The sequence below is a fragment of the Ranitomeya variabilis genome, chromosome 7, assembly GCF_051348905.1.
Source record: "Ranitomeya variabilis isolate aRanVar5 chromosome 7, aRanVar5.hap1, whole genome shotgun sequence".
Lineage (NCBI taxonomy): Eukaryota > Metazoa > Chordata > Amphibia > Anura > Dendrobatidae > Ranitomeya > Ranitomeya variabilis.
The window spans coordinates 232,174,367-232,202,153 of NC_135238.1; the positions used below are offsets into that span (position 1 = coordinate 232,174,367).

Here is a 27,787-nt window from a genome sequence, read left to right on the forward strand (position 1 = left end):
TATGGTCTGGTGATTAAGGAGCGACATGCGACTAGCTCTGGGCAGGTGGTAACTATACCGACCGCAGTTCCTGATCTTAACACAGACACTAGCAGTAGCCGTGGGATGTTCCTGTCACACCCTGGACACCCCGTCACAGCCGGAGATCTAGCTACCCCTAAAGGTAGAAGCAGGAAAGCTATCTTGCCTCAGAGAAAATCCCCAAAGGATAGGACAGCCCCCCACAAATAATGACTGTGAGAGGAGAAGGAAATTACATACGTAGTATGAAACAAGATTTAGCAAAGGAGGCCACTACTAGCTAGAAAGAATTAGTACAGGACAGAACACTGTGCGGTCAGTAATAAAAACTAGAAAAAGTCCACCGCAGAGAAATGCAAAAATCTCCACACCTGACTAAAGGCAAAAGCAACCCACTAGCGCGGGAACAGCAAGGCTTAGCCCGGGCACAATTCCCACAGGACTGCACAAAAGAACGCACATCCCGCTACAAGGAAGGCCACCAAAAGGACCTAGCAACCAAATCTCTGGTACCAAAAATCCCAGGATGACCGGCCAACACAGAACAATGGACCTCAGAAATTACCTTACTTGTCCATCTATCAGGAACAAACAGCTTCCCCACAGGACAGTGGTCAGGTTTATCAGCCTGAAATTCCTGAAGCGCCCGCCGTAAATCATGGGAGATGGCAGAAAGAATCACCCCTTCCCTAAGAATGCCAACCGGCTCAAGAACTCCAGGAGAATCAGGCAAAAAACTCCTAGAGAGGGCATCCGCTTTAACTACTTTAATACTGCCCCCTATGTACAAGAATATAACTACTATAATACTGCCCCTATGTACAAGAATATAACTACTATAATACTGCTCCTATGTACAAGACTATAACTACTATAATACTGCTCCTATGTACAAGACTATAACTACTATAATACTGCTCTTATGTACAAGAATATATCTACTATAATACTGCCCCCATTGTACAAGAATATAACTACTATAATACTGCTCCTATGTACAAGAATATAACTACTATAATACTGTTCCTATATACAAGAATATAACTACTAGAATACTGCCCCTATGTACAATAATATACCAACTATAATACTGCTCCTATATACAAGAATATAACTACTATAATACTGCTCCTATGTGCAATAATATACCAACTATAATACTGCCCCTATATACAAGAATATAAGTACTATAATACTGCTCCTATGTACAAGAATATAACTACTATAATACTGCCCCTATGTACATGAATATAACTTCTATAATACTGCTCCTATATACAAGAATATAACTACTATAATACTGCCCCTATGTACAAGAATATAACTACTATAATACTGCCCCTATGTACAAGAATATAAGTACTACTACGCCCAGGATTGGGGTGGTTCCCGGAGGTCGGCCCCCCCAGTTATCACACATAAAGTGATTGCATGTGTTATGTATCCTTTTATCCTGGTGCTCGGTGCCGTCTTTCTCTTTCCTACTGGACATTATTATTTATTGACCTCTTAGATTTGTGTCAATATTTTGTTTCCGTTACAGTCAATATAATGGATTGCAGATTTGCAGCGTTTGCTCTTTGCTGGTCGTCGCCCCCCGTCCCCTGCAGTGTGGCCCCCGCGGGCCCCGGCGAGCCGCTGATGTGATGGGTCGGATCTTATCATCATTTCTCATCTGACAATGATTTTCCCGCATTCCGAACTGTAAATTCACCAAGTAACATTCAATAACATAAAGATTTGCTGACTGGCGGGAAAGATGCTGAATAATTACTTCTGCCGGCAGATTCACTAAATTGCAGCACACGACTGCTAGTTATTGCATGTTAAACGGATATTAAACCCATGTCGGAGCCCGGGGCGGTGAGAATCCGCTGAGACGCTGCTATCAAGGTAGCAGTAATGCGCCAGAAAGGGGAAGAAGAGGCCAAGGTTGAATCACAGCTCTCCTGAGCATCTCCCAATGAAGCGGAGTCATTCTGCGGCCCCGCGGGCCCCCGGGCTTCATGGAAACCAATTCTGGGTTAAAGAAAAATTTAAAAGAAAAACTCCAATTTTTATACCGAGGGCGATAATCAGCAGCCGAGGTCCGGGGAGATGTCAGCAGCGTCTTTATAACCTTTGCTCTGTTGCTTTTTTGCTGCAATCATCCTGCTGTAATATTCTCTTTTGCTCCAGTCACATCCAAAGCTGCATAAAAAATAAACCCATTTTTCTTTTTCTTTTTTTTTCACAGCCATTGTTTTTTTCCCATTACGTCTTCATTGGATCTAACACTCAAGGTGAAGTGACTCAAAAGAAATATCAACCATCTTTTTGTGCCTACAGCTGCTTTGAGGAGTTATATGTCTCCATGGTAACAGACTACAAACAAACCCCGTGTAGTCTGACCTTGCAGTCACACTCTCTTGTATCTCGTCCTCTATGTTTTTCTATCCTCCTGAATGTTTGCAAGCAATAAGCTGGAGGATAGATGGAGCGAGGCGAACGAGTCTGCAGGATCAGACTACACATGGTTTGTTTGTAGTCTGTTACCATGGAGACACATAGATCTGCATAGTTGCTGTTTATGTAAAAGAGTTAAGACATTTAGAATCGATATTATTTGTATTTGTTTATTTATGGGAACATTACAAACATTGATTGCAGAGTTGCACATACCCTTTACGCTCCCATAATGCAATGCAGTCTGTTGAACTCTATGGGGTGTTTTTTTTATAGCAGACTTCTATACTGTTTATGAATTTTGCACATCTCAAAAAACGATCTCAATTTTTTCTTTAACCTATTTTTTGCAACTTTTTTTAGTGCTACATTGTTGCAAAATTTGCACAAGAATATCAGACATAAAATCACTCTAGGGGAGGACAAAGGAGAATTTGTGCAAAAAAATCTTTAAAAAAACTGCAATTGATGAATTCGCTGAAAACTTCCAGAACCCCCAAACCCTTTCCACAATGGTCAATATAAAAAACAGGCAAATAAATGTAAAATAGATAAAGAAAAATAAAAGAAGAAAAAAACTGGTGAAAAAACTGCAAAACAAATGCAATAATGAATCTTCCCAATGTGTCACTGTAAAGGGAATCTGGCATCAGGTTTTTTGCCACATGATCTGACAGCAGCATGATGTAGAGGCAGAGACCCTGATTCCAGTGATGTGTCACTTACTGGGTTGCTTGCTGTAGTTTTATCAGGAGGAGATTGTCAGTAGTGGATTAGTAAACCTGCTGTCATATGGTTCTCCATATTAATAAGCTCTGTGCATCCACCACTGGCAGTTTTCCGCCTATGCAGTGTACATACAGCTGCCAATCAGTGATGTGGGTGGGGCTATACAGAGCTCAGCATTCACAGATCTGCTAGATCAGCAGCAAAAAAACGGGATTTTATAAAAACTGCAGCAAACAGTCCAGTAAGTGGCACATTGCTGGAATCAGAGTCTCTACCCCTAAATTAGGAAGGAAGAAGGGGGCAGAGACCTTACTGAGAGCTGGTTTTTGGAGGTCCCCTATCCCTATGTTATATATTTTATCTACCTTTATACACAGATGATCGCTTTTATGCCGCCGGTAGCGTTTTTTTTCTATCTCCAGCTGTGCTGATCGTCCTCCATGAGGCACCTGATACGGCAGAGAGTACAGGTCCTTCTCAAAAAATTTGCATATAGTGTTATATTTCATTATTTACCATAATGTAATGATTACAATTAAACTTTCATATATTATAGATTCATTATCCACCAACTGAAATTTGTCAGGTCTTTTATTGTTTTAATACTGATGATTTTGGCCTACAACTCCTGATAACCCAAAAAAACCTGTCTCAATAAATTAGCATATCAAGAAAAGGTTCTCTAAACGACCTATTACCCTAATCTTCTGAATCAACTAATTAACTCTAAACACATGCAAAAGATACCTGAGGCTTTTAAAAACTCCCTGCCTGGTTCATTACTCAAAACCCCCATCATGGGTAAGACTAGCGACCTGACAGATGTCAAGAAGGCCATCATTGACACCCTCAAGCAAGAGGGTAAGACCCAGAAAGAAATTTCTCAACAAACAGGCTGTTCCCAGAGTGCTGTATCAAGGCACCTCAATGGTAAGTCTGTTGGAAGGAAACAATGTGGCAGAAAACGCTGTACAACGAGAAGAGGTGACCGGACCCTGAGGAAGATTGTGGAGAAGGACCGATTCCAGACCTTGGGGAACCTGAGGAAGCAGTGGACTGAGTCTGGTGTGGAAACATCCAGAGCCACCGTGCACAGGCGTGTGCAGGAAATGGGCTACAGGTGCCGCATTCCCCAGGTAAACAGCGGCAGAAGCGCCTGACCTGGGCTACAGAGAAGCAGCACTGGACTGTTGCTAAGTGGTCCCAAGTACTTTTTTCTGATGAAAGCAAATTTTGCATGTCATTCGGAAATCAAGGTGCCAGAGTCTGGAGGAAGACTGGGGAGAAGGAAATGCCAAAATGCCTGAAGTCCAGTGTCAAGTACCCACAGTCAGTGATGGTGTGGGGTGCCATGTCAGCTGCTGGTGTTGGTCCACTGTGTTTCATCAAGGGCAGGGTCAATGCAGCTAGCTATCAGGAGATTTTGGAGCACTTCATGCTTCCTGGCACCTGCTCACAGTGCCAAAACCCCTGGTAAATGGTTTACTGACCATGGTGTTACTGTGCTCAATTGGCCTGCCAACTCTCCTGACCTGAACCCCATAGAGAATCTGTGGGATATTGTGAAGAGAAAGTTGAGAGACGCAAGACCCAACACTCTGGATGAGCTTAAGGCCGCTATTGAAGCATCCTGGGCCTCCATAACATCTCAGCAGTGTCACAGGCTGATTGCCTCCATGCCACGCCGCATTGAAGCAGTCATTTCTGCCAAAGGATTCCCGACCAAGTATTGAGTGCATAACTGAACATTATTATTTGATGGGTTTTTTGTTTGGTATTAAAAAACACTTTTATTTGATTGGTCGGGTGAAATATGCTAATTTATTGAGACAGGTTTTTTGGGTTATCAGGAGTTGTATGCCAAAATCATCAGTATTAAAACAATAAAAGACCTGACAAATTTCAGTTGGTGGATAATGAATCTATAATATATGAAAGTTTAATTGTAATCATTACATTATGGTAAATAATGAAATTTAACACTATATGCTAATTTTTTGAGAAGGACCTGTATATATAGCCGGAATATTCTGTGTCCTGCAATGTTCACAAACAGCTGCAAGGTATTTATAAAAGCAGCAACTGGATTGTAATATCCTGCAACTTACATGTAGCCATAGCGGGGCTCATTTTTAAGGGTATGAATACTTTTGCAACAATTTGCATTGCTTGAAATCACAGCAGCGGTTAAAAATCTGCTGTTTTGTGTATGCAGCTCCTATGCAGAGCTATGTGTGTCTATAGTGACAGACTACAAATGAACTCTGCGCAGTCTGATCCTACGGTCGTTTGTTACTCCGCTCTCTTTACCTACAGACAGTAGATGAAGAAAGACTAAGGCCGGGGTCACTCTAGAGAGTTTTACAGACGTATGAGAGGCGCAAAAACTACGCACTGCACACGGACCAATGATTCTCTATGGGGCAGCTCCTATCTGCCGTATATTTCGCAGCCGTATTTTATGTGCGTAGAAAATCACAGCATGCTGCGTTTGTCAGCGCATTTCGCAAAAAATCCACCAATGAAAGTCTATGGGGGCGAGAAAAATATGGATTACACACCGACCATGCGTGTGACTTGCGAGAAATACGCAGCGGTGTTCTCTAGAAAAGCCGGCAATTCAGTGTGGTGTACAGTAAAATCACAATGACAGAATAGAATAGGTAGAATAAATGTATATACATATGTCATTGAGACACACATATATATATTTAATACAGCGCTAGATAGCAGAAAAGCCGGTAATTCAATTGCCGGCTTTTCATTTCTCCTTATCAAACCCGACAGGATAAGAGACATGATTACATACAGTAAACCATCTCATATCCCTTTTTTGCATATTCCTCACTACTAATGTTAGAAGTGTCTGTGTGTAAAATTTGGGGGCTCTAGCTGTTAAAATAAAGGGTTAAATCACGGAAAAAACAGGCCTGGGCTCCCGCACAATTTTCTCCGCCAGAGTGGTAAAGCCAGTGACTGAGGGCAGATATTAATAGCCAGGAGAGGGTCCATGGTTATTGCCCCCCCCCTGGCTACAAACATCTGCCCCCAGCCACCCCAGAAAAGGCACATCTGGAAGATGCGCCTATTCTGGCACTTGGCCACTCTCTTCCCACTCCCGTGTAGCGGTGGGATATGGGGTAATGAAGGGTTAATGTCACCTCGCTATTGTAAGGTGACATTAAGCCAGATTAATAATGGAGAGATGTCAATAAGACACCTATCCATTATTAATCCAATAGTAATAAAGGGTTAATAATACACACGCACACATTATGAATAAAGTATTTTAATGAAATAAATACAAACATGGGGTTTTTAAATCTTTATTGTACACTTAATCCACCTGAAGACCCTCATTCTGTGAAAAAATAAAATAAAAAAGACACTAGTCGCCCTGCGCCCCCTGCTGGCTATGGACTTGTGGCCATAAGACCCCCAGGATTCTAGCATTTATCACAAATCTGGATAAATCTGGAGACTTTTGTAGATTTCCAAAATGGTTTGACCAGAGATCAACCTTAACCTGAACCCAAAAAAACCCATGGAGATGTGACCTCCTTTGCTGCCACCCCCGGCGCTCCTGATACTATGGCTGTGAGCAGTAAATTGGGGTCCTGAGACCCTGAGCTGCCGCCATCCCCGGCCTGCGAAATCCCAATAAATTGAAACAAGAAGCAAATTATCGCCCACTTGTTCTGCGTGACCGAGCCGTAAAGTACAAGGCTCCCGGTGCAGATGGCTGCTGAGTTGTGGCTCGCTCACCTGCAGGGGACACGCTGATGTACGGGGTCTCGTGTGGACGATCACTACACATTATGACCCATCAACACTTTCCAATTTAGAGCCCCTGGTCTGTAATGGCTGATAACATTGGGGTGAAGCCGGCACCGAGGTAATGACGGCATAAATTCTGTGGCCGGCGGAAAGTCACCGGCTCCGAATAAGTAACTGTGCCGGACAGGTTGGGGGCGGCAGCGGGGTCTATCAGATCATCTATTCCTGGTGTTTCTGGTCCCAGAGCCAAAATGGGCCCGGCTCAGAGTCTTCCACAAAACCTACCGAGAATACGTGCACGAGGTTCTCCAACTTTTGGGAATTTTTTTGCCGTACTGAAATGCATGTATTTGGGGATTATTTTGCAATTGGCTCCTAATGATAATCTGCTGCTGATAAAACAGCGATTTAATAAAACTGCAACAAGGAGCCCAGTAAGTGACACATGACTGGAATCACGCTGTCTGTCTCTACATCATGCAGCTGTCAGATCTCTTTTTTGAGACTTTTAATGCAAAATGTTGCATGTTCTGGTAAAAGATTACAAAATTTGCACCCCAAAGGAAACAAAATAAAAGACATACATAAAATAACTCTGGGGTTACTGGAGTACACGTGCACAAAAATAATAGGACTTTATAAAAAGCCACAATTGATGAATCTGGAAAACGAAAAACTCGTCCAACGTGACGAACAAACAAAAAAAGTGAACAGATTAAGATAGACATAAAAAAGAAGAATTTTGTGCAAATTAAAAAAAATCAGGTGAAAAACACCAAATACTGGACGAAAAACAGACGCAAAAGAAATAATAAATTGGGCTCTTATTGTGCAAAGGTAGTAAAAAAAATCATAATTTGCCATCGCCATAATCATAATCACCCCAGAATGATACCACCGTGTTACCTGCACCCCATGGGGCTCGGTGCATAAAAAAGCGCCAAAGCAAAACATGAGCAAAATTGCTACAATTTTTCAACCAATTAAAGTGGAAAAAAATATGTAACTCCTAAATAGATACAAGTTATATATTAATTAAAGGGGAACTCCAGCATTTTAGTTTTCACCCAATGCCAACCTCGGTGTGCCAGGAATGTGGCCGCCATTATTACCCATTTGATCACTTTTGCTCCTCTCTGTGTGACAGTATTGGGGCGCCCCGCGCAGCGCCCCCTCCCCCCCGCCGCGCACGCCCTCCGCTCCCGTCCTCCGCTCCCGTCCTCCTGCGGTCACTCTTCCTCCATGGTGCAATGAGCTATAAAATACCACAAAGCTCTTATCTAATCAATAAATATCACTTACAAAAAGAGGTGAGCGTCTTTTAAAAGACTGAACTTTATTAGTGAGATAAAAATGTATTTATGTCTCGGGATCGCTCCGTCGTGTTTAACCCATCGTTAGATTTAATGCGTGTGTCAGCGATCCAAACCAGGAGCGTCCTACAACCACGAGCCAATGCAGGGTGTTGGCCGGAGTCTCATCTCTCTATAATGTAGGGCTATGTACAGAGGACAGCTCCATCTATAGGAGATTTGTACACGTCCCCTTTAAATGTGGGATCAATCCCGTAAGAACCTGCGGAGCGTAGATAATGTGCTCATAGATCTATAGATAGATCTTCGGAGTATTACTGTTAAGAGAAAATGTTCCTTTGTTATGGAATTGCTCTTTAAGCGATTGTCTGCCATATCATTTTACATAGGTATTATGTTAAAAATCAACTAGAAATTACAACTTCCATCTTCCTAATAAGAAAATTGGTGGCCACACGTGTTAGCCCCTCTGCATAAAATTCAATGGAAGTTACAGAAACCACAATGAAAGGGGTCTCCCACCTTATGGGGGATAATTAGTTTTTTTCACTTAGATGTATGAAATTGGGAATAAAAACTATTTTTCCTCATTGGTTTTCCTAAAATAAAATTGCACCGTTTGTCTTCTGTAGCCTCTGTTTTGCACTGTGCATTGCTGGCTGTAGAATGAGTTAACTGAGAATCCGTCAGTGAGCTTCTTCTTTATCTAAATTTTTCTGAGCTCCTCTCAGCTGATTGATGGCCAGAGAAATAACAAAGAACCTGTAACAGGAAAACTGTGCAAAATTCTTAAAGAATCCAAATGGAAAAAATTATTTTTAGCACCAAGTACAAGGATTTAAGTAAAAGAAAAACATATTGTCATCAAAGATGGACATCCCCTTTAAGGGCACTTATAGTAATCAATCCTTAGTAGTGACTTAGTAGTAGATCATAGATTATATTTCCAGTTTACACCAGTACTTTGACCTGGGATAAGTCCAGTTTTTTTTAATAAAAGCGTTATCTGGGGTCATCATATTATGTGTTGAGACTTTACATTTGTGATTACAACGTCATCATCCGGTTCCCGATCTGTATGATCTCTGTAACTGTTCAAAAAGCAAAATAAACAAAAAATGTATCATCTTCAGTAACATAGTATCTAAAATGAGGAGAGGAGGGAGAGGGGACATGAAGCTGCAGACTTCACCTATGATGTCACACCAAGAAGACTCCGCCCACCGAGCGCAGCTGGAGAGAGAAAATGAACTTTTATGGAACTGATGCAGAGAACACAATTCTGAGATCTGCAGGTGACACGCGGCCTTTCTACAACTCATCTCATAGAATCCAAGGCATAATAATTACCCGGCTTCCCCCTCATCAAGGCCCAGAGGGTTTTGCAGACAGAGAGGACCGTGGACAGCTGTGCTGCTGGGAACGAGGCAGGTTAGGACTTTACTGGGGCAGCCCATGCTAAGGATGGAAGAAAACTCCCTTTGATGCACTCAAGGGGGGGAATTCTATAATTTGCAACATTCATTTACAAAAAAAGGCGATAAAGTCCTGCAGTCAGCGCTTAAAGGCGGTATAATTAAATCCTGACCGTTAATGCCGTAACAGTGTTGATTGAAAGCAGCGACGTGATTGATATATGACGGTTTTATGGTTTCCAGTCACAGCATTAAGTCAGAGTGCGGCGTTATGGGAGAAGAGCGCGGTATTATGGGAGAAGAGTGGGGTGTTATGGGAAAACAGTGCGGCATTATGGGAAAAGAGTGGGGGTGCTATGGTTGAAGAGTGCAGTGTTATGGGAGAAGAGCGCGGCATTATGGGAGAAGAGTGTGGTGATATGGGAGAAGAGCGCGGCGATATGGGAGAAGAGCGCAGTGTTATGGGAGAAGAGCGCGGTGTTATGGGAGAAGAGTGCGGTGTTATGGGAGAAGAGTGCAGTGTTATGGGAGAAGAGAACAGCGTTATGGCAGAAGAGCGCAGCGTTATGGGAGAAGAGCACAGTGTTATGGGAGAAGAGCACAGTGTTATAGGAGAAGAGCGCAGTGTTATGGGAGAAGAGAACAGCGTTATGGCAGAAGAGCGCGGCGTTATGGGAGAAGAGCGCGGCGTTAAGGGAGAAGAGCGCGGCGTTATGGGAGAAGAGCGCAGTGTTATGGGAGAAGAGAACAGCGTTATGGCAGAAGAGCGCGGCCTTATGGGAGAAGAGCGCGGCGATATGGGAGAAGAGCGCGGTGTTATGGGAGAAGAGAACAGCCTTATGGCAGAAGAGCGTGGCGTTATGGGAGAAGAGCGCAGTGTTATGGGAGAAGAGTGCAGTGTTATAGGAGAAGAGCGCAGTGTTATGGGAGAAGAGCGCAGTGTTATGGCAGAAGAGCGCGGTGATATGGGAGAAGAGCGCGGCGATATGGGAGAAGAGCGCGGTGTTATGGGAGAAGAGAACAGCCTTATGGCAGAAGAGCGTGGCGTTATGGGAGAAGAGCGCGGCGTTATGGGAGAAGAGCACAGTGTTATAGGAGAAGAGCGCAGTGTTATGGGAGAAGAGAACAGCGTTATGGCAGAAGAGCGCGGCCTTATGGGAGAAGAGCGCGGCGATATGGGAGAAGAGTGTGGCGATATGGGAGAAGAGCGCGGTGTTATGGGAGAAGAGAACAGCCTTATGGCAGAAGAGCGCGGCATTATGGGAGAAGAGCGCAGTGTTATGGGAGAAGAGAACAGCCTTATGACAGAAGAGCGCGGCGTTATGGGAGAAGAGCGCAGTGTTATGGGAGAAGAGTGCAGTGTTATGGGAGAAGAGCGCAGTTTTATAGGAGAAGAGCGCGGTGTTATGGGAGAAGAGCACAGTGTTATGGGAGAAGAGGACAGTTTTTTATGGGAGAAGAGCACAATGTTATGGGAGAAGAGCACAGTGTTATGAGAGAAGAGTGCAGTGTTATGGGAGAAGAGCGCGGTGTTATGGGAGAAGAGCACAGTGTTATGGGAGAAGAGCACAGTGTTATGGGAGAAGAGTGCAGTTTTATAGGAGAAGAGTGCAGTGTTATGGGAGAAGAGTGCGGTGTTATGGGAGAAGAGAGCGGTGTTATGAGAGAAGAGTGCGGTGTTATGGGAGAAGAGCGCAGTGTTATGGGAGAAGAGCGCAGTGTTATGGGTGAAGAGCGCAGTTTTATAGGAGAAGAGTGCGGTGTTATGGGAGAAGAGCGCAGTGTTATGGGTGAAGAGCGCAGTTTTATGGGAGAAGAGTGCGGTGTTATGGGAGAAGAGCGCGGTGTTATGAGAGAAGAGTGCGGTGTTATGGGAGAAGAGCGCAGTGTTATGGGAGAAGAGCGCAGTTTTATAGGAGAAGAGTGCGGTGTTATGGGAGAAGAGCGCAGTGTTATGGGAGAAGAGGGCAGTGTTATGGGTGAAGAGCGCAGTTTTATAGGAGAAGAGTGCGGTGTTATGGGAGAAGAGCGCAGTGTTATGGGAGAAGAGCGCAGTGTTATGGGAGAAGAGCGCAGTGTTATGGGAGAAGAGCGCAGTATTATGGGAGAAGAGCGCGGTGTTATGGGAGAAGAGCGCGGTGTTATGGGAGAAGAGCGCGGTGTTATGGGAGAAGAGCGCGGTGTTATGGGAGAAGAGCACGGTGTTATATGAGAAGAGCGGAGTGTTATGGGAGAAGAGCGCGGTGTTATATGAGAAGAGCGCGGTGTTCTGGGAGAAGAGCGCAGTGTTATGGTAGAAGAGCGCAGTGTTATGGGAGAAGAGCGCGGTGTTATGGGAGAAGAGCGCGGTGTAATAGGAGAAGAGCGCAGTGTTATGGGAGAAGAGCGCGGTGTTATGGGAGAAGAGCGCGGTGTTATGGGAGAAGAGCGCGGTGTTATGGGAGAAGAGCGCGGTGTTATGGGAGAAGAGCGCGGTGTTATGGGAGAAGAGCGCGGTGTTATGAGAAAAGAGCGCAGTGTTATATGAGAAGAGCGCGGTGTTATGGGAGAAGAGTGCGGTGTTATGAGAGAAGAGCGCGGTGTTATGAGAGAAGAGCGCGGTGTTATGGGAGAAGAGCGCAGTGTTATGGGAGAAGAGCGCGGTGTTATGGGAGAAGAGAGCGGTGTTATGGGAGAAGAGCGCGGTGTTATGGGTGAAGAGCGCGGTGTTATGGGAGAAGAGCGCGGTGTTATGGGAGAAGAGCGCGGTGTTATGGGAGAAGAGCGCGGTGTTATGGGTGAAGAGCGCGGTGTTATGGGTGAAGAGCGCGGTGTTATGGGAGAAGAGCGCGGTGTTAGGGGAGAAGAGCGCAGCGTTATGGGAGAAGAGCGCAGTGTTATGGGAGAAGAGGGCAGTGTTATGGGTGAAGAGCGCAGTTTTATAGGAGAAGAGTGCGGTGTTATGGGAGAAGAGCGCAGTGTTATGGGAGAAGAGCGCAGTGTTATGGGAGAAGAGCGCAGTGTTATGGGAGAAGAGCGCAGTATTATGGGAGAAGAGCGCGGTGTTATGGGAGAAGAGCGCGGTGTTATGGGAGAAGAGCGCGGTGTTATGGGAGAAGAGCGCGGTGTTATGGGAGAAGAGCGCGGTGTTATGGGAGAAGAGCACAGTGTTATGGGAGAAGAGGACAGTTTTTTATGGGAGAAGAGCACAATGTTATGGGAGAAGAGCACAGTGTTATGAGAGAAGAGCACGGTGTTATATGAGAAGAGCGGAGTGTTATGGGAGAAGAGCGCGGTGTTATATGAGAAGAGCGCGGTGTTCTGGGAGAAGAGTGCAGTGTTATGGTAGAAGAGCGCAGTGTTATGGGAGAAGAGCGCGGTGTTATGGGAGAAGAGCGCGGTGTAATAGGAGAAGAGCGCAGTGTTATGGGAGAAGAGCGCGGTGTTATGGGAGAAGAGCGCAGTGTTATGGGAGAAGAGCACGGTGTTATATGAGAAGAGCGCGGTGTTATGAGAAAAGAGCGCAGTGTTATATGAGAAGAGCGCGGTGTTATGGGAGAAGAGTGCGGTGTTATGAGAGAAGAGCGCGGTGTTATGGGAGAAGAGCGCAGTGTTATGGGAGAAGAGCGCGGTGTTATGGGAGAAGAGCGCGGTGTTATGGGAGAAGAGAGCGGTGTTATGGGAGAAGAGCGCGGTGTTATGGGTGAAGAGCGCGGTGTTATGGGAGAAGAGCGCGGTGTTATGGGAGAAGAGCGCGGTGTTATGGGAGAAGAGCGCGGTGTTATGGGAGAAGAGCGCGGTGTTATGGGTGAAGAGCGCGGTGTTATGGGTGAAGAGCGCGGTGTTAGGGGAGAAGAGCGCGGTGTTAGGGGAGAAGAGCACGGCGTTATGGGAGAAGAGCGCGGCGTTATGGGAGAAGAGCGCTGAGTTATGGAAGAAGAGAGCGGCGTTATGGGAGAAGAGGGCGGCCTTATGGATGAAGAGCGCGGCGTTATGGGAGAAGAGCGCGGTGTTATAGGAGAAGAGCGCAGTGTTATGGGAGAAGAGCGCGGTGTTATGGGAGAAGAGCGCGGTGTTATGGGAGAAGAGCGCGGTGTTATGAGAAAAGAGCGCAGTGTTATGGGAGAAGAGTGCGGTGTTATGGGAGAAGAGCGCGGTGTTATGAGAGAAGAGCGCGGTGTTATGGGAGAAGAGCGCGGTGTTATGGGAGAAGAGCGCGGCGTTAGGGGAGAAGAGCGCGGCGTTATGGGAGAAGAGCGCTGAGTTATGGAAGAAGAGAGCGGCGTTATGGGAGAAGAGGGCGGCCTTATGGATGAAGAGCGCGGCGTTATGGGAGAAGAGCGCGGTGTTATAGGAGAAGAGCGCAGTGTTATGGGAGAAGAGCGCTGAGTTATGGAAGAAGAGAGCGGCGTTATGGGAGAAGAGGGCGGCCTTATGGATGAAGAGCGCGGCGTTATGGGAGAAGAGCGCGGTGTTATAGGAGAAGAGCGCAGTGTTATGGGAGAAGAGCGCGGTGTTATGGGAGAAGAGCGCGGTGTTATGGGAGAAGAGCGCGGTGTTATGAGAAAAGAGCGCAGTGTTATGGGAGAAGAGTGCGGTGTTATGGGAGAAGAGCGCGGTGTTATGAGAGAAGAGCGCGGTGTTATGGGAGAAGAGCGCGGTGTTATGGGAGAAGAGCGCGGCGTTAGGGGAGAAGAGCGCGGCGTTATGGGAGAAGAGCGCTGAGTTATGGAAGAAGAGAGCGGCGTTATGGGAGAAGAGGGCGGCCTTATGGATGAAGAGCGCGGCGTTATGGGAGAAGAGCGCGGTGTTATAGGAGAAGAGCGCAGTGTTATGGGAGAAGAGCGCGGTGTTATGGGAGAAGAGCGCGGTGTTGTGAGAAAAGAGCGCAGTGTTATGGGAGAAGAGCGCGGTGTTATGGGAGAAGAGCGCGGTGTTATGGGAGAAGAGCACGGTGTTATATGAGAAGAGCGCGGTGTTATGAGAAAAGAGCGCAGTGTTATATGAGAAGAGCGCGGTGTTATGGGAGAAGAGTGCGGTGTTATGAGAGAAGAGCGCGGTGTTATGGGAGAAGAGCGCAGTGCTATGGGAGAAGAGCGCGGTGTTATGGGAGAAGAGAGCGGTGTTATGGGAGAAGAGCGCGGTGTTATGGGTGAAGAGCGCGGTGTTATGGGAGAAGAGCGCGGTGTTATGGGAGAAGAGCGCGGTGTTATGGGAGAAGAGCGCGGTGTTATGGGTGAAGAGCGCGGTGTTATGGGTGAAGAGCGCGGTGTTATGGGAGAAGAGCGCGGTGTTAGGGGAGAAGAGCGCGGCGTTATGGGAGAAGAGCGCGGTGTTATGGGAGAAGAGCGCGGTGTTATGAGAGAAGAGCGCGGTGTTATGGGAGAAGAGCGCGGTGTTATGGGAGAAGAGCGCGGTGTTAGGGGAGAAGAGCGCGGCGTTATGGGAGAAGAGCGCGGCGTTATGGGAGAAGAGCGCTGAGTTATGGAAGAAGAGAGCGGCGTTATGGGAGAAGAGGGCGGCCTTATGGATGAAGAGCGCGGTGTTATGGGAGAAGAGAGCGGTGTTATGGGAGAAGAGCGCGGTGTTATGGGTGAAGAGCGCGGTGTTATGGGAGAAGAGCGCGGTGTTATGGGAGAAGAGCGCGGTGTTATGGGAGAAGAGCGCGGTGTTATGGGTGAAGAGCGCGGTGTTATGGGTGAAGAGCGCGGTGTTATGGGAGAAGAGCGCGGTGTTAGGGGAGAAGAGCGCGGCGTTATGGGAGAAGAGGGCGGCCTTATGGATGAAGAGCGCGGCGTTATGGGAGAAGAGCGCGGTGTTATAGGAGAAGAGCGCAGTGTTATGGGAGAAGAGCGCGGTGTTATGGGAGAAGAGCGCGGTGTTGTGAGAAAAGAGCGCAGTGTTATGGGAGAAGAGTGCGGTGTTATGGGAGAAGAGCGCGGTGTTATGAGAGAAGAGCGCGGTGTTATGGGAGAAGAGCGCGGTGTTATGAGAGAAGAGCGCGGTGTTATGAGAGAAGAGCGCGGTGTTATGGGAGAGAATGTTTGTCTTTTATGTATCTCTGTTTTCAACTCAGTGACCCAATCACTCATTCATATTAATGGTCCCCACTCCCGAGGACCACTTACACAGACTGTACACTGACCGGCTGGCCCCGAGCCAGGAAATGGTGGTTATATGAGAGCGCAGTGTTATGGGAGAAGAGCGCAGTGTTATGGGAGAAGAGCGCAGTGTTATGGTAGAAGAGCGCAGTGTTATGGGAGAAGAGCGCGGTGTTATGGGAGAAGAGCGCGGTGTAATAGGAGAAGAGCGCAGTGTTATGGGAGAAGAGCGCGGTGTTATGGGAGAAGAGCGCGGTGTTATGGGAGAAGAGCACGGTGTTATATGAGAAGAGCGCGGTGTTATGAGAAAAGAGCGCAGTGTTATATGAGAAGAGCGCGGTGTTATGGGAGAAGAGCGCGGTGTTATGAGAGAAGAGCGCGGTGTTATGGGAGAAGAGCGCAGTGTTATGGGAGAAGAGCGCGGTGTTATGGGAGAAGAGAGCGGTGTTATGGGAGAAGAGCGCGGTGTTATGGGTGAAGAGCGCGGTGTTATGGGAGAAGAGCGCGGTGTTATGGGAGAAGAGCGCGGTGTTATGGGAGAAGAGCGCGGTGTTATGGGAGAAGAGCGCGGTGTTATGGGTGAAGAGCGCGGTGTTATGGGTGAAGAGCGCGGTGTTATGGGAGAAGAGCGCGGTGTTATGGGAGAAGAGCGCGGTGTTATGGGAGAAGAGCGCGGTGTTATGGGAGAAGAGCGCGGTGTTATGGGAGAAGAGCGCGGCGTTATGGGAGAAGAGCGCGGCGTTATGGGAGAAGAGCGCGGCGTTATGGGAGAAGAGCGCGGCGTTATGGGAGAAGAGCGCGGTGTTATGGGAGAGACTGTTTGTCTTTTATGTATCTCTGTTTTCAACTCAGTGACCCAATCACCGGGTGTCATTCATATTAATGGTCCCCACTCCCGAGGACCACTTACACAGACTGTACATGGACCGGTTGGCCCCGAGCCAGGAAATGGTGGTTATAGGGGCTGCTGGGATGATATGGATACAGGGAGACATGGATATACGGGATAAAATGAATAAATAGAAGATAGGCGAAACATGGACATATGGAAACATGGATTTAGTGGAAGACCTGGATATAGAGAGACAAGAATATTAGGGAAGTAATGGGTATAAGGGAACACATGATATGGTTTTAGGGGATGACATTATTGGGAAGACATGGCAGCAGAGACAACATGCTATAGGGGACGTCATGGCTACAATGGAGGACAAGGCTGTAGGTGATGTCATTCCTGTAGGGGAAGACACTGCTAAATTGAGAGACATAACTGCAATGAAAAACATGGCCACAGAGGAAGACATGGCTAAGTGACACGACTATAAGGGAAATACAAGATAACCCTCTGACTAAGGCAGCGTGTGTCCTGAACTGCACCCACATTACCCCTTATATCCAGCACTTTCTGGGGATTTATTTACTGCGCTGTCAGTGTCCTTAATCTCATCTGCCTTAAGTTGAGACCTTGACCCTTAGGCTACAAATACTGATGTAAAATACTGACCAAATACTGAACATGTGAATGTGGCCTTATAGCCATGATACAGTTCAGACCCTTGACAAAGCGTTTAGCGAAATGCACATTGAGCACAGCCTTCCTTAGGGTCATTTCTGTGCTCACCTACGTAATGTTGACACTTTATCACATATAGATTTCATGCTCTGGGGTCAGGGTTTCTACAGTTATTTATTATGCTTGGTGGGAGACTGTTTCCTGTACCCCAATATTTCTCGCACCCAGCTCTTCCTGCACTCAGCTCTTCCTGCACCGATACTTCTTGCACCCAGCTGATCCTGCACCCCAATATTTCTTCCACCCAGCTCTTCCTGCACCCCAATATTTCTCTCACCCAGCTCTTCCTGCACCCCAATATTTCTGGCACCCAGCTCTTCCTGCATTGCAATCACTGATTTATTGTATAGGAATTCGTTACTTCCTTTACTTTAATCTATTAACTTCTTTTGTGAAGCGGATACTTTGTTGCTTGTGTCATTCTGCCTTGTTCGCTCAGTAAGGTTCAGACTTTCTGACAACATATTTTGTCCACGCCTCCAACACTTTATTAATGCTGGGGGAATATAGAATATGTCTCGATGTACTGTTGGTTTATTTGTTGTTTCACCTTCTTGACGTTGCGTTATTATTGATTAGTGTTTTTTGCACTTATTTATTTTTTCATCTTATGATAAAGTATTGATTTATTTTAATCTTTTATCGTTGGGGGTAAATCAGTTTGTGGATAGATGTTTCATTTCAGATTAGATGTAGCAGAGCTGAGTTTGTTTTCTAAAGGGGTATTCACTATTGATTAGAATATGATATTACTTTATGATCAGTGCAGTGCGGGTTGATCTTCTGCGACCTCCTGTGTGTAAAGACACTGCAGCCCTGGGGATGGCGCTGTGACTACTTCTGCTCCGCACTGCACTCGCTTCCCCTTCTGTGCATGGCACTGCATTTGATTAGTACCGGACTGCAGTTCCATGCACTGCCAGGTGTGCAAGGGGCGCTGTGCAGGGGGTGCAGCCTTTCAATTTCAGTTTTGGTTGGGGTTTTCAAACGTCAGACCCCCACTCATGATTAAACCTCTCCAATATTGCCTCCAGTGTGTATCCTCAAACGTCTGCACTACAGACAGCACATCATGTCAGTCCTCGGCTCTGCTACATCTGACCTGTTTTGGCTGTGACCTTCATAAACGTCTGTGCACAATTCGCTGCAGACTTCACAAGCCTTACATTTCGGCTATTTCCTTTTGGGCACGTTGTTTTCTGGCTCCTTCCCATCCAGAATATCACATATCACTTTCTTCGTCCCCGGTTATTAGGACATAATGGCCGTTATTTCCGCTCAGTAATGTTCACCTTCCAGCGCTTTATCAGGCGCATGAGACTGACACCGCTTTACGAGGTGAGAAAACACAAGTCTCTTCCAGGTGAGAGGGTCTTGGTTTGATATCTGTGCGTGACACCGGGTGACAAGCGCTTGTCAGGGGGAGTGCGACGCTCCTGACAGCGCCGAGCGATGTGTAATCAGACAGCTGAGGGCGACGGATCGCAGGTCGGCGTCCAGCACTCACTGTCATCCTGTTAATTATCTCCTCGTTGGTGACACTGACGTTATTTATCAGCATAAACGACACTTAGCGCGCATCAACAAGATGGGAGTATGTGCTCCCCGACGCGCGTTTCGCGCTGCAGCACTGTGCTCTGCGGATCATGCCACAGCTCGGGCCTCATTCACACACATGTAACGGGTCCAGGTTCACTTGTTCTGAAATAATAAAAAAATTATGTAAATTATGCATGGTATCCTGACCCTAAAGGGGTTATCTGGGACATTTACGACATATCCATAGGACGTGATGTAAATGTTTGATAAACACAGGAATCGCCCTTGGGATACATCAGACTTGAGCATCTCGGTCCCCAAAATGTCAGGAGCCCTTGGGAATTTATAAGAGCATCCATCAAAATGAATGAAGAGAGCAGATCACGCGCCGCCTCCGCTACAATCCTGACAGAGACCCCTTCCTCCGGAGAGATGAGGGTCCCAATGCTGAAACGTCCCAGACAGGACAACCTCTTTAAATGCCACTTTTCTCCACTTTGCTAATAAATCAGAGGGACCTTTATGATGTTCACAGGGAGGGGAGAGGGTCCTCCTTCAGGATGTCTCTGGGATCATGGAAGGTCTGATGTAAACCTGGTCTTCTCCATGTCATCTGTGGTCAGAGCATCTCCAGAGGTTCTGGGGAGACGAGGAGAATTTCTTCATTCGCTCCGCCGGCGGCTCCGCAGGAAGCACTCGTGTGTGGCACAGAACGGTTATTTCTGAGGATGGGAAAAGGAAACCTGTAACCGGAGAAACATTGAAAGTATCAGTAATTAAAGGGTCAACTGCCCGGGATCAGCGCGTCCTCCGGCAAATGGTTCTGGGCTGGACTTGGCTGGGAATAGTCCCACCTGAGAACTTCTCTTCCAGGGCATCTCATGGAGATTACAGAGGATATACAGTATCTGATTTTACTGCTATCATTCCACCAGAGACGTTTGGGGGTCCAGCGGTGCCCTCCACAGGCAGCTGTAGATCTATATTGGGTATATTGCAGCCAGTGATGTCATTGTGTGATGTCATAGCTGAGCTCTGAGCCAATCACTGTGTAATGACATAACTGAGCTCTGAGCCAATCACTGTGAGCCAGTGATCTCATTGTGTGATGCCATAACAGAGCTCTGAGCCAATCATTGCCAATGAGAAGCTGCAGCTGCATCCCCCTCCTCCCCTACTTTCCTGTATTCTGTTCTATATTACATAGGTTTTTGGTGGTCGATGAGGTTTCTGCACATTTACACAGAACTTGCAGGATCAAATACATTGTACAAAAACATTTTAACGTGAACTTACAGCAACAAAAAGTGCACGATAATGGTGTACAGCTTCTGCGCAGACCACATGACTACAGGATCTGACTACAAGGGATTGTCTTGTGTAGTCTGTAACCACGGTGACACATAGACTTGCATGGGAGCTGCAAATGAACCTCATTTCTTAATTTCGATACATTGGAGCAATACATAAAATTCTGTCAGAGGCGGAGATTTACTTTAACAGCGACTTTAAAATGTGCTTGCACTTGCATTCCTAAAGATGCTGCAGCCTTGTGGCGCTGGAGTCCTGGGTTCAAATACTAACATCTGCAAGGAGTTTGTATGTTCTCCCCATGTTTGCGTGGGTTTCCTCCAGGTTCTCCAGTTTCCTCACACATTCCAAAGACATACTGATAGGTAATGTAGATTGTGAGCCCCAATGGGGACAGCGATGATAATGCCTGTAAAGAATTAATGGCGCTATATAATGAGTAAAATAAATAAATAATAAATAAATACTGCAATTGCAAGGACATATTTGTAAAAAAAACAAATTGCGATGGAAATTAAACTTGACAATTACACAACATGCCGTTTTTACAAATATCCATCCTTGGTGCGGTGTCAAAAGTCCCAAGTTGTATCAGGTGACGGTTCAGAATAAGTTGTCCTGTGTATATGAGGAATAACACTATTTCTGGCCATTATATGAATTGTATAATTTGTATCCTGCATTTTCACATGTTTTCTCCTCTGCAGGCTCTATCTTTAATTTTCAGTTACCCCTGAGCTATGGGGTGGACCCTTGCTGATATGATGCCTCCCACATACAGCACACTCATGAGAGATTTCTGCTCTGTTGTGTCTCCAACAGCAGCATGGAGGACATAATACAGCAGGACTGAGCTGTGTAGATATGAATCCAGATCTGGTTGAGACAAAATATTTATTAGAAAGCAGCAACATACAAGACATGATACAGCAGTAGTGTTCAGAGTAAATGTTAATCCACAGTTGCAATAAGCTAAAATATTTAATAGAAAGAATGAATAAGAATGGAGAATACTAGAAAGCAGTACTGAGCAATACAGATGTGAATCCAGCTCTGATTGAGATAAAACACTTCTAATAAAGCAGCAACATAGAGGACATTGTGCAGTACTGAGCAGAACAAATGGGAGTGAGATAAAACACAGTGAAAAGCAGAAGCATGGATGACATTTTACTGCAGGACTGAGCAACGTATACGTAAATTCAGATCTGGTTGAGGTAAAAAAATAGAATAGAAAGCAGCAAAGAGGACATTATACAGCTATACTCTGCAGAGTAGATGTTAATCCAGCACTGCAGTGAGCTAAAACACCCATTAGAAGTTATCATAATGGAAGACATTATAAAGCAGTATTGAGCCATGTAGATGTGAATCTAGCACTTGGATAAATTTATAATCTTATTAAAAAGAAGCAGCATGGAGGACATGATACTACAGTACTGAGCAGTGTAGCTATGAATTCAGCACTGAGGTGAGATAAAATACTTACTAAAAAGCAGTGTTGTATGTGTTTATAGTCCGCTCTCACTCTGCTCCTTCATACTCCACCTTCCATAGGCTTCATTAGGCAGCTGTAATGTGATCTCTCAGTGAGATAATATATATTTTAAAGAAAAGACAAGAAATTCTAGAATTCTAGAACCGAATCTACGGAGCGCTGGAATTCACATGCAGTTCTCTATTTACGTCAATGTTTAAAAAAAAAAAAAAAACATAAAAAAAAAAACTCCATAAAACCACAAGAGATTTATCAAAGTTCAAACTAAAAATAAGCAACGTCCTGATACCTGGCAGGGAAGAGCGTTTCCACCCGTGCAGGGAGCAGGGAAGGTTTAGTGATTGCAGTGCATGTGCCGGCGGAATGACAATGACACCGCGAGCCCTGGAGGAAGCCGTGTCAGCGCCTTGATCCCGGCCACTGAAAATGCTGGCAGAATCAAAACTCTGAATAATTAGAAAAAAAAAACGATAACGCAAAAGGGCAGCGCTGCAGAAAGAGGGACGTCCGGGGTACAGAAGCTACTCTCATATACCTGATTAGGCAAATTTATACAGGAGGGTCTCACATTCAGGGCCCTAATTTATTCTGAAGATTCAAGAATAGCTATGACGAGGGTCTCCCCCACCCCACTCTGGAGGACTGGACCCATCCATGGATTACTTAGTAACGCCATTCATTTCAGATACAACTGTGTAATGCCTCATGTCTCCAGTGGGGGCGCTGCAGGAAAATGTATCACTTCCTCAATAGTGTATTGCAAAACCATCATTGCAGCTAGGATTTCACTCACTCAGGACGGAGTTTCAGTTCATCGCTCTCACTTTATGTGTTAATACTTTTGCCTATGTAAAGTGGCTCGCTGGAGCCCCCTGGTGGTCAGCACCCCTCGTTGCAATCCCTTGTTGTACGGAATTAGGCTGCCGTCACACTATCAGTATTTGGTCAGTATTTTACATCAGTATTTGTAGCCAAAACCAGGAGTGGGTGATAAATGCAGAAGTGGTGGATATGTTTCTATTATACTTTTCCTCTGATTGTTCCTCTCCTGATTTTGGCTACAAATACTGATGTAAATTGTAAAATACTGACCAAATACTGAAAATGTGACCATGGCCTTAGGATTAGAAAACAATGGCTCCTTTTTTCCAAAAACAGCACCACCCCTGTCCTCAGATCGAGTGTGGTAGTACAACGTACCCCCAATCACAATAGAACCAAACTGCAATACCAGACACAACCAGTGGAGAGTGGTGGTGCTGTTTTCTAACCTAATACACCCCTTTAATATTCCGTGAGTGGATAGTCCTGTACAATATAACTTGTATTTAGTATAAGACTATATTGCAACATTGTAACATTGAGGTGCAATTCCATGCACAACCTGTAAGCAGGAGTGGCGCTGTTTTTGGAAGAAAGAAGCCATATTACGTATAGAACCATTACATTAGCTTTCTGGTTATGCTTCATCCTATGTATAATTAAATATTTAGTTATTTTCTAATCCACAGAAACTCTCAGCTTGCTGTCAGTGAATGACGCCTTCCTGATCATGTCCAGCCCTTACAGGGACCCAGCAAATCACAAGTGAGCTCTAGAAAAATGTCATTGTGTCTCGTGGGTTTTTCAGCTTTGGAACGTGCACATATATATTCCTGTTCGCTGACAGCAAGCAGAGGGGTTTTGCAGAATCTGATACAAGAAGTATATCGGAAAGATACAGAACTATTGATTTATGTACGGGAAACCAGGAGACGTCTCGAGGAGGATTCACTTGCGCGATTTGCTCTGATCCGTGCAGGTGTTTTGCAGCGTCTGTTCCTTTAATGACCCGATTAAAGAAGCCATTACTAAACACTACAGTTCCCAGGATATTGCATCTTCCAGCAGGTTGGATGTTACAGTCTGCAGACAGAAGCAGAGAACAGAGCAGAATAACGTGATTTATCCAGGAGTCCGGGACAAGAGGATTAGAGTTGGGCTTTTGGACATCAAAGGCGCTGACCTGAGGCTCCAAGTGGAAGAACATCGGCGGGAAAATGTCTTCTGCAGATACTTAGTGATTCTGTCTCTTCAGAGCCTCACTCTGTTCAGACACCGGCTGCAGAGTCAACAACAATAGACCCCTGAAGGAAAGAAATCGCCCCCCAAACTGTTAGAAAAGCTGTTAGCCTTATACCTGGTAAACTGGCCGGGCAAATAGATGGCGAAGACTGACGCACTTCTCTAGGTCAGGAATGATACAATGAAGTCTGTGGTTAATAATATATAATGCTGATTCTGTATTCACTGAAAGGTCAATGCATTTCAGGGTACGACGGACCCCTTCATCAGGCCTAAGTCAGAAGATAATCCTCTGCCATAAGCATCAACAGAGCACTGATTTGTAAGCAGCCGGCAGAAAACACAGCCCAGCTCCGCACTGCCTAGGAATCAGAAATACAGGAGTGCAGGAGAGTGGAGCTCTGCTAGAAACCAGCTAACAATGATGAGAAACCTCATGGGCAGCTAGAAGGTAAAATAAAAATGGTAGGATATTATACAGGAGCAGAGAGCGTAATATATAGAATATTCTGTATGTCAGAGGTGGAGGCCGCAGAGCCGCGCTGGAAGGAAGCAGCGGACACAGACTGCACATGATCCACCATAACCTGGAACTACAGCAAAACAGATCCCCTGACTACTGGAGGGAAATAGAGCCTGGAGGGGCATCAATTGGGGGGTTGAAAGGTGCAAACTGGGGCAGGTTTAAAAATGACTTCATATAGCACAACTAAATCTCTGTACGGTATTATACGACGACCTTGTGACTTTGCAAATATCCCTTTACGTGAAGTGATACAAATCTGGGTATATGTAGATAGAATCTTCCTGTTGGCGCTGCCATTACACCCTTATTACTTGTCACCCAGCTTTCCCAGGAGCAGATATTATTTCACAGAAGTGTCAGGTGTTTTCTTACCTTTATTCCCTCCACACATGGCACAGTGCTATCTGGCGCACTAACGAGACGTCCACGTGCCGTGTATTCGCATGGGGTTATGTCTGCTGGGTGGGGAGGATCTGACAGGAGCATCTGTTCCGCCTGCAGGTTCCTCCTGACTCCGAGCCAGCCTGCGGTGACGAACCTCCTGGTAATGGGCACAGTTACCAGTCTCAGTGACATGGCAGGGGCACAATCAGCGGCCCCCCGGACCCCATATGGCACCTGTCTCCCCAGCAATGACGTCCGGGCTCCATGAACTTAGAATTCACCTCTGGGCACAATACTCTCAGCGTTTTGCATGAAGTAAAGGGTATTTTCCTCGCCGCGGGTCTATGGAAATCAGCCGCACAAATGCAATTAAAATATTCTGGAAAATCAATGGCTTTATACGACGGCAAGGAAGCCGGCATGCCTGACTGATTTACCAACAGCTATGAGGCTGGTGGAACCGACCGCCTTAAAAAATAAAAAAAAACTTTCATAATGAAAAGTTTTTCAACTTTCTAACAAACTTTGTGCTTCAATCCCTCAAGATCGCTGCTTGCTGTCAGTGAATGATCACGTCAGGGGGCATAATTGTAGACGTGAGGTCAGGGCGGCACTACTGGTCCAAAAGAGAGGGGAAAAACCTACACCCCCTGGACCCTGGTCCATTCATAGCATCCTGTGTGACAGTGTTTTAGTGCAGAGTAAAAACAAAAGAAAGTCAAAACCGCACCCTTACATATATAAATTGAAGGTCTCAGCGGACACAAGGGCGCACGTCCAAAACCAGGGAGCCCATCCCGGCCAGTATCAAGACAACAAAGAACAAAAAGACAGCGCCACAATGGATGGTGAAAAAATAGGAGCTTACATTTACTCTGCCTCCTGTAGCGACGTTTCGGTCAGCAGACTTGATAAAGGTCTGTTGACCGAAACGTCGCTACAGGAGGCAGAATAAATGTAAGCTCCTATTTTTTCACCATCCATTGTGGCGCTGTCTTTTTGTTCTTAGTGTTTTAGTGCAGATCTGAGACGCTTAGGTCAAAGATTTCCATTCATTGACAGCAAGCAGAAATGTTGCAAATGATGAGAAATTGAAACAAAGTATACTAGAAAGTTGCAGAACTTTTTCCTTTTTTTTTTTTTTTGGGGGGGGGGATTACTGTTAAATTTCCTTTTCCGGCCCCAGGATCCCCACCAATATGCCGATGGATTTGGGGTTTATTAACACTAGAAGGTTTGGTGACAACAGCCCCATCCTTCGCCCCAATTGCTGCAACACTGAAGATGTTTGACAGCTAAGGACTTGACTTTTTTTGGTGGAAATCCGCTGTACCCAATGATGTGAGATGAATGTCCGCAGGTTTGTTCTTGGCGGTTTCCTTCTTCTAAAGACACAGAACCGCTGCGATATCCTAATGAAAGCTGCCCCTGTGGTAAGATCACCTGTCATTCTCCGCACCGGCCCAGTGTGACATTTTGTCTTCTCTTTTCAGATCATCACCTCGGACCCCTTCCCGCCTGCAGACTCCCAGCCGAGGGCACATGCCCTTTCTAAAAACAGCCCATCATCGCCCGCGCTGCGCATTCGTCTCTCCGCTCCCCTCGCTCTCACCTCATCTCCTGTCTGAAAATATTTGCATTTTAAGGATCTATAGCCGTCTGTGGTAGAAGGGTAATGTCACCGCGAGGAAAAGGCAGCCAAATCCAAGGACGTTCAGCGCCAGTCGTCTAGCAGCCCGGACTAAACCTCACTAAACCCAGAAAATACCTATTATTATTTATATTCTCCGGGTTATTAATGTGATTTATCTATAGCCTCCGAAACAGCCGGAAAAATGATTTCTACAATTACACATCAACATTCAGCACAGACTTCATTCACATTATTCCTGCTCACAAATGAAAAAGAGCAGTGACAACCGCACTAAATACAAAGCTACATCACACAAACAGTTGTCACTTTCACCCTATTCACTAATGGCAAACTATTCCACACCATCAACTACTATAATACTGCCACTATATGCAAGAATGTAACTACTATAATACTGCTCCTATGTACAAGAATATAACTACTATAATACTGCTCCTATGTACAAGAATGTAACTACTATAATACTGCCCCCTAAGTACAAGAATATAACTACTATAATACTGCTCCTATGTACAAGAATATAACTACTATAATACTGCTCCTATGTACAAGAATATAGCTACTATAATGCTGCTCCTATGTACAAGAATATAACTACTATAATACTGCCCCTATGTACAAGAATATAACTACTATAATACTGCCCCTATGTACAAGAATATAACTACTATAATACTGCCCCTATGTACAAGAATATAACTACTATAATACTGTCCCTATGTACAAGAATATAACTACTATAATACTGCTCCTATGTACAAGAATATAACTACTATAATACTGCCCCTATGTACAAGAATATAACTACTATAATACTGCCCCCTATGTACAAGAATATAGCTACTATAATACTGCCCCTATGTACAAGAATATAACTACTATAATACTGCTCCTATGTACAAGAATATAGCTACTATAATACTGCCCCTATGTACAAGAATATAACTACTATAATACTGCCCCTATGTACAAGAATATAACTACTATAATACTGCTCCAATGTACAAGAATATAACTACTATAATACTGCTCCTATGTACAAGAATATAACTACTATAATACTGCCCCCTATGTACAAGAACATAACTACTATAATACTGCTCCAATGTACAAGAATATAACTACTATAATACTGCTCCTATGTACAAGAATATAACTACTATAATACTGCCCCTATGTACAAGAATATAACTACTATAATACTGCTCCTATGTACAAGAATATAACTACTATAATACTGCTCCTATGTACAAGAATATAACTACTTTAATACTGCCCCTATGTACAAGAATATAACCACTATAAGGCTGTGTGCACACGATACGGATTCAGTGCGGATTCGCAGCGTTTTTTTCCTCGCAGAAACGCTGCAGATCCGCAAAGTGATTTACAGTACAATGCAAATCAATAGGAAAAAAAATGCTGTTCTAATGGTGCAGAAAATTCGGCATGAAAAAC

General features: G+C 45.3%; 1 protein-coding gene and 1 long non-coding RNA gene across 6 annotated transcripts in view; both read left to right on the forward strand.

Annotated features, from left to right (window-relative positions):
• The window catches only part of ASIC4 (acid sensing ion channel subunit family member 4), a 313,687-nt gene that overhangs the window by 130,310 nt on the left and 155,590 nt on the right, over positions 1–27,787 (forward strand). The window lies entirely within an intron of this gene.
• LOC143784652 (uncharacterized) lies at positions 9,379–26,458 on the forward strand. Of its 5 annotated transcripts, none has more exons than XR_013217862.1 (5): positions 9,379–9,716; positions 23,213–23,288; positions 23,589–23,931; positions 24,013–24,216; positions 26,169–26,458. It is a non-coding gene; the product is annotated as an uncharacterized LOC143784652 (long non-coding RNA). The 5 variants fall into 5 exon arrangements; XR_013217864.1 differs by having other exon boundaries at positions 9,379–9,580; XR_013217861.1 differs by having other exon boundaries at positions 23,213–23,931.